This window comes from Brachycentrus maculatus, unplaced genomic scaffold (assembly GCF_059751285.1).
Source record: "Brachycentrus maculatus isolate JH-2025_06_01 unplaced genomic scaffold, ASM5975128v1 h1tg002223l, whole genome shotgun sequence".
In the NCBI taxonomy this organism is placed as follows: domain Eukaryota; kingdom Metazoa; phylum Arthropoda; class Insecta; order Trichoptera; family Brachycentridae; genus Brachycentrus; species Brachycentrus maculatus.
This window is the reverse complement of record NW_028282723.1, coordinates 17,295-29,844: the sequence shown is the minus strand read 5'-3', so window position 1 is coordinate 29,844 and position 12,550 is coordinate 17,295. Positions and strand designations below refer to the sequence as shown.

At 40.0% G+C, this 12,550-nt stretch overlaps 1 pseudogene; it reads right to left on the bottom strand.

The window, feature by feature from the left end:
- Positions 1-2,954: 2,954 nt before the first annotated feature.
- On the bottom strand, positions 2,955-4,452 carry LOC148298301 (cathepsin Z pseudogene; annotated as a pseudogene).
- Between the last annotated feature and the right edge of the window lie 8,098 nt (positions 4,453-12,550).

Here is a 12,550-nt window from a genome sequence, read left to right as displayed (position 1 = left end):
TCCCAACCCCAACCCAACCCCAACCCCAACCCCAACCCCAACCCCAACCCCAACCCCAACCCCTGAGTATCTCGGATAAATCTTTGATTTTAATCTATTGAATATGCATACAGTAAGTGATAAATTATGAGTGAGCATCAACAGAAGTTACTATGCATTAAATAATAAGGTAAACCCTGCTCCCATGAAGCAAATCCGACATTAAAGAATGTAACTTGACGATCAGTATCAGTAATAATAATGTATATAAGAAATGCAACAATAGATGTAATGTTATGAGACTATCGATAGCATTTATCGAAGGCGCACTGTCGTCGAGATATAGTCTGATCCAATTAATCTCCTCGTGATTCCCTGTTATTGAGAATATTTACAATATAAGTCGCTTTGATAATATGAATATCGTAAATGCGATATATGTGTTGTTTCTAAATATGAATATCGTAGATGCGATATATGTGTTGTTTCTAATTATATTTTGATAGTTTAAATTGGTATAAAAATAATTGGAAATTAGAATCAGCAGCAGCCAAATGCCCTGTCGCTCCAAATAAAAAAAAACGACCAAAAAAATGGTCACAGAAAAGGGCTCCAAAATAAAAGGCCCCTCCAACGCCACTACGAGCAAAGTACTCATGTAATAACACTCAACAGATGGCTAATACAGGATATGAAAGTCGAAGAGTACGGACCTAAACTGGTGAAAAGTTCGGTGTCAACCAATCGCTAAAGAGTTTAACCAAGCAATTCCTAGTGCCGATTAGGAGTTTCAGCCCTAAAATAACTAACCTATCCGAAATACACAAGCCAACTCGTACTAATTTGAAAAAGAGTACCAAGCTGAAACCGCAAATGAATGGTGTCACTGAGACCGGCCCTCTCATAAAAATAGTACATCATTGCCTTTATTGCAGAAATATAGCAGATAAAACAACACTCTCTCTGGCAATCTATCACAGAAAAGAGAATAAAGCGCGACCAAGAAGAATGAATTTTCGAGAATAAAAAGCCCGTAAACCCAAAAAGCCAGCAATAACAGGCATTGCAAACTTAAGCACCATGGAAGTATAAATTTAACCCTTGCAAAGCCTAGGATCTTACACAAGAAATCATACTTGAAAACGGAAGGAAGCTTCGATTCCACATCATCTTGCATTATTTCCAACGAAGTGGACATCATTGGCCTGATTGGCCAAGGCACTTTCGGACAGGTCTTCAAGGGGAGGCTGAAACAAACCGGAGAGACAGTGGCCATTAAGCGGGTGCTGCAGGATAAAAAGTATAAGAATAGAGAGACCGAAATAGTGAGCATGCTAGACTGCGAGTTCGTGATGAGAGTGTTGGGCACTTACATTACCTATGAGGACAGTAAATAATACTTAAACATCATCATGACTCACTACGACTGCGATTTGTTCTACTTCATCAAACAGCACGACAAAAAAGCAATGGCAAATTTTTAGATGAAGCTCATTTCTTACCAGATATTTCGAGGATTGCTCTATATTCACTCACGAGGCATCTGCCACCGAGATATCAAGCCCCACAACATCCTGCTTCGGGGAAAGAATGCAGTCATTTGCGACTTCGGCTCTGCTAAGATCCTACAGTTGGGGGAGCCAAACCTGCCCTATATCTGCTCCCGGTGCTATCGAGCCCCTTAGTTGATATTTGGAGCCACCCACTACACCACCATGATCGATATCTGGTCGATGGGCTGTGTGATTCTAGAAATGCTCAACAAAGTGCCACTCTTCGTTGGGGAGAGCAGCGTGGATCATCTGAGCGAAGTTATTAAAGTGATGGGGACTCCAACCAAGTGCCAAGTCATAGATATGAACCCTGAGTATGACCTCAGCGACTACAGGTTCCCGAAAATTAAGAAAAAGTAGTGGAGCAAAGTACAAATCCTTTCATTTAGATATTTCTGAAAGCCGACCCGCTCTTGATCGACCTAATTGACCAGATTATGTTATACTCCCCGAAGCAGCGCCTGACTGCAGCCGAAGCCCTCGCGCACGAGTACTACGACGAGATTCGCGAGCAGTAGAACTATGGCAAAATTGTGAAATCCACGGGAGTGGAGAACTTTTTCAATTTCTCCGAATGTAAATGTTTTCCTGATTTCAGAATAGTTGTCGAACAATTAGCATTTGCTGCCCAAACTGATCCCCGAATGGTATATTTTATGATATTTTAATAATGTATAATATGTCGAGTTAATCAATAGAAACACCATCAAATAAATAATTTGGATAATACTATTAGCGGGTATAGCACATCTCTGGCAGTTGCAGGAGCTGCGAAATACTTTATATTCCACTCGGCATCATTGATAATTGCATTGTGAATAGAGGTGGACGCACTCTTGTATTTCAAATGTCAATTACTTCCTGCTCAATTGATTCACAATGCTTTTACCAAATACAAAAACAGTCAGGGAGTGTCTGTTTAATACTCAAAATGTTATTTAAGAGTATAAGCTTTTGTCTCTTCCTCAGCTTAAAAACGGATCATAATAATTCCCTCAAAAATGAGAATGATTATTATATGAAGGGTACTCAAATCAGTTTTCCCTTTTAACCAACTGCGTATTGCCTCATATTATAAACATTTTGTCTTTGAATAAGCACCATCCGCCACTTCATCACAACAATCTTTAGAAATATTCAAATTAAATAAATTAAACTTCCAAAAAGACTAAAAATAAAGCAGTCATATACATTCCGATATCCACATTACGCATTGAAAAGACACACACCAGTTGATTCCTAATATCAGAATATGGGGAGCATAGAAGGAACTTCTTCGAATTATAAATGTAAATAAATTTATGTGTCAATATACTGTAATGAATCTAATGATTTCTATCATTTTTAATTCAATTAGAATTCGCTGCTGTGGATTTCGACGATATGCGGGTTCTTTTCCACAGATCCCCACGAGCATTCCCTTTATATGCCATTATTGTTTCGATGCATTTGGATTCGAAAGTAGCCAGACTACCCCCAATATGTGCCCCAACTATTTCTGCCTATCCAGTACTTTATTCCATTGGAGACCCCCCACTCGACAATCGACACGTAATGGTCGAGCTCAGGGGATAAGTTGGCTTATGAAAAAAGCCGCCTGTGTAAGTATAGAATTTTTCAGATGCTTCGAGAGCGCATGAAAAAGGCCCTTGTGCATAAATTTAGGCCTTCATGTTGCTCGCATCTTTGATAAAAGAGTATTCAACAATTCTCCATACAGGGTATCGTGGTTGAGCCCAACATGAAGCGTAATTGCAATCTTTACACTTTTGAATGTCCGAGCACTTCGCACCATCAGAATCTTTGGATTAATAGTTTTGGCATGTTTCCTCGGGAATTCCAGCAGACTCATGGGCTAGATTATATAGACTCAATGCGTTACCACCCTTACAAGTCCCACCCATCGCGCAATTTAAAATGAACTGGGGCGAGAGAGCAATGTCAGGCCATGTTCGATTTCTGGCGATGTTGATTCGGTCAACAAGAGAGCTAGTTGCTGCCATGGCCCAGCAGCTTCCGCAGTAGTGGGGAAGACCTTGGTGGCGAGTAGCAGACAAATAGTTGACTCCGCTGACATTCCTCCAATCCCATTACAAAGGAACATCGTTTTGAGTCAGATAGTCTTGAGGTAATGGAGATTGTCTAATTTCGTTACCTTCATAACCTTTGAACTACTATATCAATATCCAATTCTGACCTCGAAAAACATAATGAACCTACCCCTGATCTTTTAAAATACGACCTTACAAAACTCACTTCGTTCGCTCGCAAGAAAGGGACCATTCGAGGGCAGTCAAAGTTATACGGAAAGTAGAGATGAAAGATAATTTTGAAGTAGATGTCTTAAAGTATTGTGATCATCCCAATATTGTGAAGATTTTTGTGGTTTATAAATTTTAGCATAGCGTTTATTTGGTCGTGTAATACTGCGAAGGAGGACCACTCTTTAGCTCTTGTAGATAATGAAGGTCCTTGAAAAAATGGCAATCAACATTATGAGGCAGTTACTGTGTGCTCTGTCATGGTAACTTTTCTGCCTCGAGTATAACATAAGCCCAGACGGCTCAGTTTCGAGTGAAGGCAGAATCCTGAATGTCCTCATTAAGCCCAAATCGATGAATGGGAACTGCATTGGCAAATCAGGGAATTCCAAAATTAGTGATAGAAAATATTTCGAGTATGGCAACAGTTTGACCAGATTGAGAAAATCAACCGTTTCTAGCATTTAAAACATTTGTATGCCGATTACGGCTTTGATACCGATTTACATGTTCTTATTGGGGCTGCTGTTCAAAGGGCAGCAATCAATTAACGTCTGGAACAGCAAACACAGCAGTCTTGAAGAACACATGTATTTCTTGAGGGCTAGCAGGACTTTCTTGGAGTTTGCGAAGGAGTTGTAGCAGTATATTTCCAACATCTGGGTGATTTTGCGATAGAATTATTTTATTGATTTCATGGCCATTACGCTATTTGTGTGGGCGTTATTGGTGTTTTCTTCCTTGTATTGGGAGCTGTGCAGCTGGTTCTCCTCATTCGGATGCTGTTCAGCGCGCTATCGGCTGTATATTTGCAGTTCATTCTGTACCAGGATACGGAAGAAATTATTACAGATGCTCAGGATACCCATATTTTCCATTATCTTCTGACAGTCTTCCAAGATGAATTGGCTCTATATTGTAACACTCCTCCAAAAAGCAGAAAAACTGTCAAGAATACGTATACTCTCTTCATAGCCAGCAGGGTAATGTTTCAGTATTGGGCCGATCAGCCAGTTCTATGCTGTTTCCGACAGCCTTAACAGTTGTCCCATTGATGCCTTTATCTCATTGTAGAACTGAGGGTTTATGACTCGCAGACAATAAACACCATATTTGCCCCTCTAATATAAATGTCAGTTTGGTCGTAAATGTACCGGAGAGAAGTTGTTAGATTGTTTAGAATTTAAGGGGAACTCACCATATACCAGCCTTCCATTAGTTTCAGTTTATGCGAATCCCCTGTGAGCGGATACTTTGCTAACCCCGAACTCATTTCAAACTTATTCCCTAAAGATGTCGGGTTCTTAACCAAGTAACTCAAAGTCTAAATTAAATGTTAAATGCGTGCCTCACTTATGCATTGGTAGATCTGGGCCAGAATTTCATAACACTTGTTTTTGACTTTTCCCAAATACTCCAAATCCACAATTTACAACAATTCGCCTTTCATCCGCATATCAAATGTATCAGTGATGAGGCTTTATAATAATTTAGTCTGTTCCTGTTCGTAAATGAAATGCATGTAGTTATTCTTGTCAAAGTGTTCGTGATCGATTTTGTTGAGGTCCTTTTGCTTTATATTTATGGCTGTTTCCTCTTAATTCCTGGCCAGTTTAAACACTCCTGCCAATATTTTATCTTTGGCTACCTTTATCAGGGAGTTATTGTAAAGATCTGAGCTCTTTTTGCGTATTTTGGCTTGCTCTAAATAGTAGTCATACACCGGATTGAACTCGATAATGTTTCGAATAAACTCGAGCAGGATATTAATCGAGGACTGGAATTAGTTTTCAGGCAGAACAATACTCCAGAGTTTGGTCTTTTTCGCATTTGTCTTTAATTTGTTCTTCGAGTACTATTTCCCGTTCACATTGGCATTTTCAAACATCTTCTTCAAATACTTAACATAAGGCGCCTATTTCTTCTTGATCACATCGAATATCCTCCCATTTAGCGCCAACTGCACTACTTTCAGCCATTCCAGCAGCTCCTCCGAAAAAAATGATTTCATTTTCCATAAGTTTTGTTATGCTCTTGCATCTTTGGATTGGGTTGCTGAATGTTCGCATTGTTGTTGTTACCATCAACTGCTTTCGTCATATGGTTGCTTTTCTTGCTGCTCCTTTTGCCCAGAATTATCTCGCTATTCTCGTTTGCAACTGCAGTAGAGTACACCAAATCATGCAGAGTTATTTACTTTTATTTTATTTAATATAGGCTCTCGAGCATTGCATTTTCGAAGCTCTCGTATACTTCTTGCAATAGCTGCTGCACACCCGCTGTTATGTTGAGAGCCTCGTTGCTTTCGGCGCGGATGAATGTTGAGATTTTCTTAATGGTCGACAGATGTGGCTCAATCATCAGATTTTATGTTTTCTTCTTTTATTTGGGTTTCATGAATGACGGCCTCGAAAATCTGCTGACTCTTTAGCTGTTTCTCAGAGTGAGTTTATGGTTATTTGGGTGATCGACTGAAGCTCGACTCGCAATCGATGCCCTATTGCCGATCTTGAGTTTATCAGCATTTCTTTCGTACTGCTCAATAGATGCGATAATCCGATCATTTTTCATCAATTGTTCATTGCTGTCGAATTTGTTGTTTGTCTGCATTAGGTTGGAAGCTATTAAGCCTATTTTGTTGCTGGATTATAATTCTTGGTGGCTGTTGTTTTCTTGCATCGCCAAAACCAAGGCTCGTAATGTTTTAAATCTACACTATTGGTCGAAAAGCGGAAAATTTTACTTACCCCCTTCTATAGACCCAGGGTCATTGGGCCATTAATGACGTCATAGTTATAGTTATAAAATTAAAACGGGAATAACTCGACAAGGAGGGTCAATAATCTTGTTCTGACCTCATCAGCTTCTTCTCCTCATCGAGCTGAGCATTTTGAGGGGTAGTTTGTCATCATTCTACTTCATCCTTCATGACTTGATTAAATCATTATGTTTTTTATAAAATTTGTAACTGCTACACTTCAAATTCTAGAATATTCTATCAGTATGACGTCATACTACGACCCAGATGGCCCACGGGTCGGATTACTTCAACAATATTTAATCTTTGTCTAATTAATGCTATGTATAATTTACAATGTTCAGAGCTAAGCTCTCTAGTTCAAGACTCAACTATATGCTAACGTGTCTTAGTATCTCCTCAATAATCTCACTAAGATTCGTCTTGTCCTCAAAGCTATCAAGTCTGACTAATCTAAAACTATTGTCTCTTTTTATGGCCAAACAAATCGAGCAACTGTTTATTGTATCAGCTAACTGAGTATCTCCTAGATCACTTAAATCATGAAACTAGCTCCTGAATGTATTGACATTTACTAAATCTCTGCTTAGAAACACAACTACAACAATGAAGATTCATTCTTTACCTTTGTCCTAACTAATCCACATCTATATAACACAACTTGGTCAAGGCTAGATTAAGCATCACTTAATTTGTTTTGTTCTGTTCCTGCATTGGTCCTGTCAAAGAAGCTAGGTAGTTTCTGCTATTCCAAGTGCCAATTTCTATATCGTTCTCAAGAGAAACATTTGCAACCTAAAAACTTCACAAGATACCAACTGAATTACCTTGCTATGGACAGCTTAAGATCACACCAAAGTGACTACCATAATGATCTCATTAACCTAAATCATTTATAATACCCAAAGAAAAGCGGGGGGTGCCGTAAGACCCCGGAGCCACTTCACCTTTTTGCTTACCCCTTTCTATCGGCCCAGGGTCATTGGGTCATTAACGGCTAGTTTTTACGATTAATTTCTTTAAATCCCGGTCGATTTTTTATTATAATTATTAATGTAACTCAATCAAATGGACCATGCATTCTCTGAAACTTGCGCCAGCTAAGCATAAAATCAATAAAATCAATAAACAATGGCTTTTTATATGAAGTAATGATTCTATTAATTAGTATTATCGAACAAATGAACTCACAGATATCCGACAGCAGCTTTAATATGGGACACTATTCAGAGTTTAGTCGCGAAGATCTTCTCCGAAAAATTCACGAGCTACATCTCAAGTAGACAAAATCTCTAGTCTCATCTGTCTAATCACAAAAATATTTCGAAGGCATAATAGACGAACTGATGAGGAGAAATAACGTACTCGAATGCAGAGTAGACGGACTGACGAGGAGAAATGACAAACTCGAAGGCAGAATAGACGAACTGATGAGGAGAAATGACGAACGGATGAGGAGAAATGACGAACTGATGAGGAGATATCATGACCTTATGCCAAGGCGCGAGGAAGTTCCAAGGAGAAGGAGAAAAGGAATATCTCTAGTGGGGCAAAGAAGAACAGAGTGATTCTGTAAAAAAAAAAATTTATTCGAGAAATATAAACTAAGCCGATGTATTCGCATTAGCACATATACAATAGCTGTTGAATTAAACGAGCAGGAATGGAAACGACAGAGATAGATCCAAACAGATTGATCGTTTACTCTGCTTGGAGTGGGATAAAGATATAGAGATGTTTATAAGAGGACAAAGATAAAATGATATTTGAATTCGTAAATATTATTTGATTATAATATAAAGTTTATGACCACAAAAGATTTACTATGGGACAAATGGGGGGTTTGGCTGAGCTACTATCAAAGCGAATAAGATATGAAAACAGCCGATTATAGTGACGTCTTAAAGAAATGGCATCTTCTAGCGACCCACCAAGATCTCATAACTCTATGGGTTCTTTCACCAATTGCGGATCTTAAGAAATTCTTCGCCAGGGAGAGCGGCGAGAACGATAAAAACATTTGGAATAGGTACTCATAGAGTTTTATCTAGTTACCAAATCGACGGGAAGTAGAAATTCATAAATGCGATCAATTTTTTCAGAGATGGAATCAGTCCCACTTGGGAGGATCCGAAGAATGCAACTGGCGGTCGCCTGATCTTCCAAATCGAGCAAGAGAACCATCAATAAATATATGAATGGCTAGTCTTTTATTTCCTGGGGGAGTCCTACGCGACTGGCTAGCTAATCAACGGAATCCGGTTTATTTCGCCGAAGTCCGACGTCTCTTTGAAGTTCCACTATCGAGTCGAAGTCTGGGTCAGCTTCAGCAATGAGGAAATGGCCAAGGTCATGCATTTCAGAGACAATTTCATGAAGTCGTTCATCTAAAAATTTGAAATTAAGCACTTCAAGCCCCATTTCAAAGACAATAAAAACTGATATTTGTAGATATTATTTTCCACATCTCCCTATTCATTATCTACACATACGTCCACATACGCGTCTGCGCTATTCCCATACATTATTTCCATATCCCATCTGCTTTTTTATTCACTATTTCTGCACCTTTCAAGCAGATATTATTTCCACACTTATCGCATTGTATTCATTATATGCAAAACCATCATCACCATGGCCGGCCGTGCTCGCACGACCACTCTCAAGACCAACAGCCTCGTCCCCAAGCCCATTCCGGCTCGCACGAACATCACGCAGGATGCTCCCATCGACAAGTGGAGGTTGCGCCATAATAATACTTCGAGAAGATACAACATATGAAGAACAATAACCAATCCGAGTTTTACGCGATGGAAATACTGAAAGGAACGTACATGGAGAAGAAGCTGTAGGCGATGGGTCTGCACGCACTCGCAACCTTAAATTGTCATGCTCTTCTTGGGGTTGTAGGAATGTGTCATATGACGCTGACATGCGAATGGATGCCGTTAAGAGTAAGACCTTTCATATCAGGCATCTTCATAGCCCTTTTGGGACTCACAATGGCGAGCTATAAAATACTAGGCAATTTTTAGGCGCAAAACATCACTACACTCTTCTTAATACTGCCCCTTTTGTTTTATGTGCTAGTTGCAGTCAGAGGCTCAGGCAGCATGGCGACTCCATAAAATATCAAGAAAGGTAAAAGGGCAATGGAGATTCGTCCCTATTTGGAAACTCCGCCTATGCAATGCGCCAAATGCAAACTACCCAAACTTTTTCGTGTCATGCACTGTCCAATGTGTAAAACCTGCATTTCTAAATTCAGTAGACACTCGTTAGTGTTCGGCGTGTGCATCGGAGCGGCAAACGAGCTGCTCAGTATTTTGTTTTTCCTCTCGCTATCCATGATGGGGGGATGCTGCCTCGTGGAGTTCTGGATGATGGAGGAGTAGAGCTACGGTTTCATCACAAAGATAATGTTCTATTGCATAAACGTGTATGTGATGTGGAGTAGCTTCACCGAATTTGCGATGCTGTCCACAATGGTATTGTCTATCTAATTTATAGAACTTGTACTACGGGATCACGGAGTTCGAAGCTCAGTCTTGGATAATGCTGCAGTACCTCATGAATGCGCCGGAGAGATCGTTCAAAAACACTTGCAACATGGTACATCCCGTGTTATTTCTAGGGCTTCATCCACAACTGTCAAGAATCGTTATATGCTCTGATGGGGATATCTGGGTACGAGGCTACGCTAGATGAGTGCAAGAATGCAGAAAATTCGGATGACATGGAAGATTTATCCCACTTGAACTAGGAAATCAACAATAACGATAGTGACAGCTTCATAAAGTTCTACTAGCTCGACCCTTCCAAGAAGTATATCGTGAACTGGGCAAAGGCTTTCATGTATGTCATTCCCATGATGCCAAACCACCCGCTGAGAGGAGCGATCATCAAGATCATGGAAAAATAAGAGCCCAGAATGATCAATAACTTCAGGATAATGAAGAAGTTTCGACTTTAAATTGAAAGAGACTACTCAACGGCAAGCGATTTCGAAAAGCAAAAGAAAATCATGATGAAGATGCAAGAGCACATGATGAGTAAGGAGCCTCAAGCATTCATGAAGCCTCCCCCGGAACAGCAAAAGGCCATTCAACTGCAGATGATTGGTCATTTGAAGCAACAGTTCAAAAACATGCCTGACTTATATGCCTAGTTCAATAAACTAGAAACCCAGCTCGCAACTGACTAGTTTACACCTGAAATGGCAGCGACAAGACTCCGCGAACTGCAGAGCAAGGTGATATAAATCAAAATGGGGAAAGTGATCTAGGAAAAGTAAAGGCAAACCAAAATATCAAGCACAGGAGGATCTCCCCAAAGTCTACTTGAATAATAAAATCAAAGACAGCAGCAAAAACTGAGTAGCATGACATATCCTCCTCAATCGCAAATTCCGATGCAGAGTGCCCCGATGCCGCATATGATGATGCCATCCGAGAGTCAACAAAAGGCTATGATTATAATGGCTATTCCAACAATTAAAATGCAGTTCCAGAATCATGGGGAGATTCTTACTGAGCTAGATCGGATAGAGGCTGGTCTCAAACAAGAAACTTTAACATTCTAGTAAGTTAAAAATTCGATGGCGGCCCTTCAGCAAAGGCTAATGCAAATAAAAATGAAATAAACGCAAGAAAATGGAGGATCTCCGATGATGCCTCCCCCCTAGCAACAAAAGAACATGATTCTTCTAGGAATTAAGCAGATGAAGATAAGATTCCAAAACGACTCAAATATCACCAGCGAGCTTATGAGCATCGAAACTAGCCTGGAGGATAACTCGATAACTGTAGAGGAAGCCAAACTAGCGATGCAGAAAGTGCAGCAAGTCATAATGAATGCCATGTCCCAACAACAGGCCTCTGCGAACAACACGACGCAAGCAGAAGGAAACGAGAAAATAATAGTCAAGTAATAAATAGTAGATGAGTAGTGATGGCAGAAAGGTGGCAATCCTTCGAATGTGTATTTTATTGATATAATACCCAAGTTTTATAATGATGACTATTCTATTGCGATCATATATATATTCCGAGTTATGCCTGAGGAACTCAGTGCTGAGTTGGATATGGAGCGGGTATTCAGGATAAATATTGAACTTTATAATAAAGATAGTAGTTACCGTTATTATATTGATCTCCTACGAAAATGCAAAGCGAATAAGAAGCAAACAATCAGCTAGAGCGCCTCGAGGATCTAATCATCGAACGCATCGAGTCCATCCGCGAAATGATCAATGACGAAGATCGGTGGGTGGCCGAGGAAATCGCACTCAAAAAGCAAAACTCCAACGAACTATGTATCTGCTACTCCTCATCATATAGCATACCCCAAGTACGACAAGAAAGTCTGCTATTACCAGGAATTTTGGAAGGTTTATCTCATCAACGAAATCATGATCTCCAAGATCAAAGAGTATTCTGTCTCCAACCGCACCCTCACCACCTAGATCGAAGAACTAGAGGTAAACCAGTTCTCTTATCCAGGAAGCGCAGAAGGAATGGTCTCAAATTTGGGCGCAGAAGACCAAGAAGAAAGTCAGGAGGACATCTGACATGATCGAGAAAAGCTACGAGTGCCCATTCCCCAACTGCGATAAAAACTATGGATCCGATGTATCCCTGAACCTACACATGAAGCTCAAGCACAACTCGGGCACAAAGACCGAGAGGGAGAGTCTCGCTCGAGACGTGTGCCTCGCGGAGGAGCAGGGTCGCAAAATTGAGATAAACCTAGTATTCCCGCCGAGATATCTATAAAAGTTCCGAGAAAGTTTCCGCCGCGAGCGCAAGTAAGATAATTGATTGATATTAATAATGGCTGAGCATGCAAACCCTACATTCAATCATAATATTGCACTGGTTCATACTCGGTTTGCCAGTGTGCGCAATAAATACTTTGAATTCATATCTATTTTTCCAATCGCTTCAAGAGAATGCCGAGTCGAATTTGAATAGATTATAAATTGAATTTATTTCAATCAA